Here is a 5,000-nt window from a genome sequence, read left to right as displayed (position 1 = left end):
AAGCAGTTGTGCTGGTTTCATGTGGAGAGCACCGGTGCTTGTGCCATAGAAATTAGCACTTGTGTTGGTCCCATGTAAGCAACACTCAGTGCACTCTGTAAAGTGGCTGGTATTAAGAAGGGCATCCAGCTGTGGAAACCATACCAAAACAGATGCCTCTTCAGCTTGTCAGCTCCTGTCAAACCATCCAACCCATGCCAGCATAGAAAACAGACGTTAAATGATGATGATGACGATGATGATGACGTTGACGATGACGATGACGACGACGACGATGACGATGATGATGTTGATGATGACGATGACAATGTTGATGATGATGATGATGATGATGACAATGATGATGACGATGATGATGTTGACGATGACGATGACGATGATGATGATGACTGTCTTGTATCATAACCTTAACTCAACCAAATCCCATTGCATGGCCTAAACTCATTCTTTAGGGGTTAACCTTCAGCCCTCAACTGAATCGACAGAATTATGTGACCATTTGGTTTCCTAAATGGATTCCCTTTTCTTGCAAGCATTCTCGTAAGGTCTCCGGTCTTTATCCTAAAAAAACCCAGCTCAGTATCTTTATGTTGATGGGCTGCTTCTTAAAACAGTCAACCAATCTCCCAGCTTCTCCCCATTTCACCCTTTAAGGCTCTACAAGTTGTTATGGACACCGTGGTCAAGAAGTTTTTTTCAAAGCAATGGTCAAGAAGTTAATTCAAAGCAATGGGAAACAACAAGCTTTACATTTGACGGTCATCTGAATGCTAAGGGGTGAACCATTTAGCATTTGAACTGGTCATATTTAACCCCAAAATGCAACTTGTTCTATGTCCAAACTGGCCAGATCCAGCCTGTTACACCCACTCTACAATGTCATTATAAAAATTTACAATCATAGGCGCAGGAGTGGCTGTGTGGTAAGTAGCTTGCTTACCAACCACATGGTTCTGGGTTCAGTCTCACTGGGTGGCATCTTGGGCAAGTGTCTTCTGCTATAGCCCCGGGCCGACCGATGCCTTGTGAGTGGATTTGGTAGACGGAAACTGAAAGAAGCCTGTCGTATATATGTATATATATATATATATATATGTGTGTGTGTGTGTTTGTGTGTCTGTGTTTGTTCCCCTAGCATTGCTTGACAACCGATGCTGGTGTGTTTACGTCCCCGTCACTTAGCGGTTCGGCAAAAAGAGACCGATAGAATAAGTACTGGGCTCACAAAAAGAATAAGTCCCGGGGTCAAGTTGCTCGACTAAAGGTGGTGCTCCAGCATGGCTGCAGTCAAATGACTGAAACAAGTAAAAGAGTAGAGTAAAAGAGCATATTGAAATCCTGAAGCTATGAGACAATGCATGATTAATTCAAAACAAGGTGAATAAATAAGCATTACATTTGACAGGGTAATCTGAATGTTAAAAGGTTAAACCATTCCTTCTCTGTGACTTTTAAAGGGACAACTTAAGAAATCTATGATAAGAAGTAGTAAAGTCGGATTAAGCTCTTTCTTTGATATTTTCTTGCATTTCCATAACGGTTAGTCATTAAAGAAAGCGATGTTATGGACTGAACGCGACATCTGTGTCTCTTTGCAAAAGCTCTACCAACGTGATACAGTTCTGTGTCTTTGTTTCTGTGATTCAAATGAGAAACCAGTGATATATTTTATAACGTCCCAAAGCACATTCAATCAAAATTAATCTGTTTGGACATAAAAAATACTCTCAGCTGGGAAAGTCTTTGTTCATGGAATTATCCCGGTATTATTAGAATATTCTCTCTTTTTTTTTATTTTCTTGGAAAAAACGAATTCCAAGAGGAAAAAAAAAATTATCTTTTCTCTGCTGTCTGTTGATGTCTCTCTTATAATGTTCATCCATTCAGGCTTTAAAAAAAAAAAAGGATTCAGATGAGACATCACAAAGAAAATGAAGTGGTAACTTGTTCCAACCCACGTTGGCATAAAAGAGATGAGGGTTAAAAGTGAGAATGATGAACGATGAGCAGTCTGTTGATTGCTTATCATCATCATCATCGTCATCATCACCACCACCTCCAACACCACCACAACCACCCCATCATCACCAACAACAACAACGACCACCACCGCCGTCATCATCACCACCACCAATTATTAGGCACTCTTGTTTGTCCCTCCTAAAGGTTACTATATCTGGCCCTTGGTGCTGTAATACCTTGTCTGTCTGGAAGTCAAAGTCCCAGGGGTTTTTTGTCATCCCCTTTTTCGTCCATCACCTTTTCCAGTGTATGTTGGTACCAAGCACCCATAACCTCATATCCATACTTACTTATCATCATCATCATCATCATCATCATCATCATCATCATCATCATTATTATTAAGGCAGCAAGCCAGCAGAATCATTAGCATCCCAGGCAAAATGCTTTGTGGCGTTTTGTCCGTTCTTATGTTCCGAGATCAAATTTTGCCAAGGTCAGCCTTGCCTTCCGTCCTTTCAAGGTCGATAAAATAAGTACCAGTTGAAAACTGAGGTCAATGTAAATGACTTATCCCTTCCCCCCAAAATTCAGGCCGGCCTTGTGCCTTTAGTAGAAAGGATTATTATTATTATCATTATCATTATTATTATTATCATTATTATCATTATCATTATTATTATTATTATTATTATTATCATTATCATTAACATTATTACAATTATTATTATTATTATTATTATTATTATTATTATTATTTATACATGCACATATCTATACATGTTAATACATGTGTATTTATGACAAAGACCAGACAATAATTATTAATTTTTGCTTATTTTTTCTCATTTTTTTTTTTTCTTTTTTATTTTCTACCTCTTTCAGACGCTTGACGAGCTGTCTGAGCTATTGAGTATGGAGCGGTCTGAACTTGAAGAGACAGTGCATGAAAGCAAATGCGATGAAATCTCTGCCATGTTCAACATGGTAATGGATAAGAAACGCCTTGCTAAAGGTAGGATTTATTTCCTTTAACTGTTTCACATTTAAACCGGTCATATCCGGTTAAAAGTATTCTGTCTGCTTTATGCTCAAACTGGCCAGATCTCTCACACCAACCCTGTTGATCCACACTGTTTATTTGTTATTCTGTTGATCCACAGCTATCAACTATTATTTAATATCCTGCTGGTTCTCAGCTGTTTATTTGATATCCTATAAATCCACAGTTATTTATTTGATAACCTGTTGATCCACAGCTGTTTATTTGATATTCTGTTGATCCACCACTATCAACTATTATTTGATATCCTGCTGATTCTCAGCTGTTTATTTGATATCCTATAAATCCACAGTTGTTTATTTGATAACCTGTTAATCCAGAGCTGTTTATTTGATATTCTGTTGATCCACCACTATCAACTATTATTTGATATCCTGCTAGTTCTCAGTTTTTTATTTGATATCCTATAAATCCACAGTTATTTATTTGATAACCTGTTGATCCAGAGCTGTTTATTTGATATTCTGTTGATCCACCACTATCAACTATTATTTGATATCCTGCTGATTCTCAGCTGTTTATTTGATATCCTATAAATTCACAGCTGTTCATTTGATAACCTGTTAATCCACAGCTGTTTATTTGATATTCTGTTGATCCACCACTATCAACTATTATTTGATATCCTGCTGATTCTCAGCTGTTTATTTGATATCCTATAAATTCGCAGCTGTTCATTTGATAACCTGTTGATCCACAGCTGTTTATTTGATATTCTGTTGATCCACCACTATCAACTATTATTTGATATCCTGCTAGTTCTCAGTTTTTTATTTGATATCCTATAAATCCACAGTTATTTATTTGATAACCTGTTGATCCACAGCTGTTTATTTGATATTCTGTTGATCCACCACTATCAACTATTATTTGATATCCTGCTGATTCTCAGCTGTTTATTTGATATCCCCTTGATCCACAGTTGTTATTTGATATCTACATAATCCACAGCTGTGTCTTTGATATCTTGATCTGCAGCTGTTATTTATTTCATATTTTGTTGACCCACAATTGTTCATTTGATAACCATTGCCTGTTCAGTGCCAAGGGAATGAGTTAAGGTAAGGGTCAGCATACACATTCGATCGCTATAAAGAAATCATTTGTGGAGGTTGTTTGGCAAAATGCAGAGCACTCATAAGGTACCTCCAATGGGAGAGTCCCTTATTAATATTATTATTATTATTATTATTATTGAGCGAGAGAGCAATGCATGCCATCAAAGTGACACTGGGGTAAAATATACAAAGCCCAATATACCCATCATGACTACCCGTCTGATAAGGGTACACCAGGCATATGCATCACAACCATATGTTGCGTGAAATGGTGATCTCCTAGTAAGAGAAACAGCGTATGACCTTGAAACCATTATTGCATTCATATAGCTTCTCTATATTGTCTCTTTATCCATTCTCTCTCTCTCTCTCTCTCTCCTTTCCCTTCTCTCTCCCCACCCTTCTCTCTTCCGTTCCCCTCTCACCCCTCCCCTCTCCACCCATCACCCTCTCCTTCTTCTCTCTTTCTCTCTCTCTCTCTCTCTCATTCTTTCTCCCGCTCTCTTTCTCTCTCTCTCTCATTCTTTCTCCCTCTTTCTTGCCCTCTCGTCCCCTCTCTCCCCTCCTACTCTCCTCCTGCTCTCCTGCCTCTCCCTCCATCACCCCCTCTGTTTTCCCTCTCATTCTTCCTCTCTCTCACCCTCTCTTTCTGCCTCTCCCCTCTTCTCCCTCCCCTTCTCTCTCTCTCTCTTTCTCTCTCTCTCATTCTTTCTCCCTCTCCTCCCCCTCTCTCTCTCTCCTCCTACTCTCTCGCCCTCTCTCTCCTGCCTCTCCCTCCATCACCCCCCTCTGTCCTCCCTCTCATTCACCCTCTCTTTCTGCCTCTCCCCTCTTCTCCCTCCCCTTCTCTCTCTCTCTCTCTCACATTCTTCTTTCTCCATCTCTCTGCAGGTATATTCGATCAGGATCACACTGCT

General features: G+C 39.3%; 1 long non-coding RNA gene across 1 annotated transcript in view; it reads left to right on the top strand.

Moving 5' to 3' along the window:
• LOC118761955 overlaps positions 1 to 5,000 on the top strand; it is an 18,978-nt gene extending 13,978 nt beyond the window's left edge. The window contains exons 2-3 of the long non-coding RNA XR_004997752.1: positions 2,848 to 2,977; positions 4,975 to 5,000. This is a non-coding gene — a long non-coding RNA (uncharacterized LOC118761955). The remainder of the gene's footprint in view (positions 1 to 2,847; positions 2,978 to 4,974) is intronic.

This window comes from Octopus sinensis, unplaced genomic scaffold, assembly GCF_006345805.1.
Source record: "Octopus sinensis unplaced genomic scaffold, ASM634580v1 Contig18806, whole genome shotgun sequence".
NCBI lineage: Eukaryota > Metazoa > Mollusca > Cephalopoda > Octopoda > Octopodidae > Octopus > Octopus sinensis.
The sequence above is the reverse complement of the archived record's forward strand: the minus strand, read 5'-3'. Positions and strand labels throughout refer to the sequence as shown.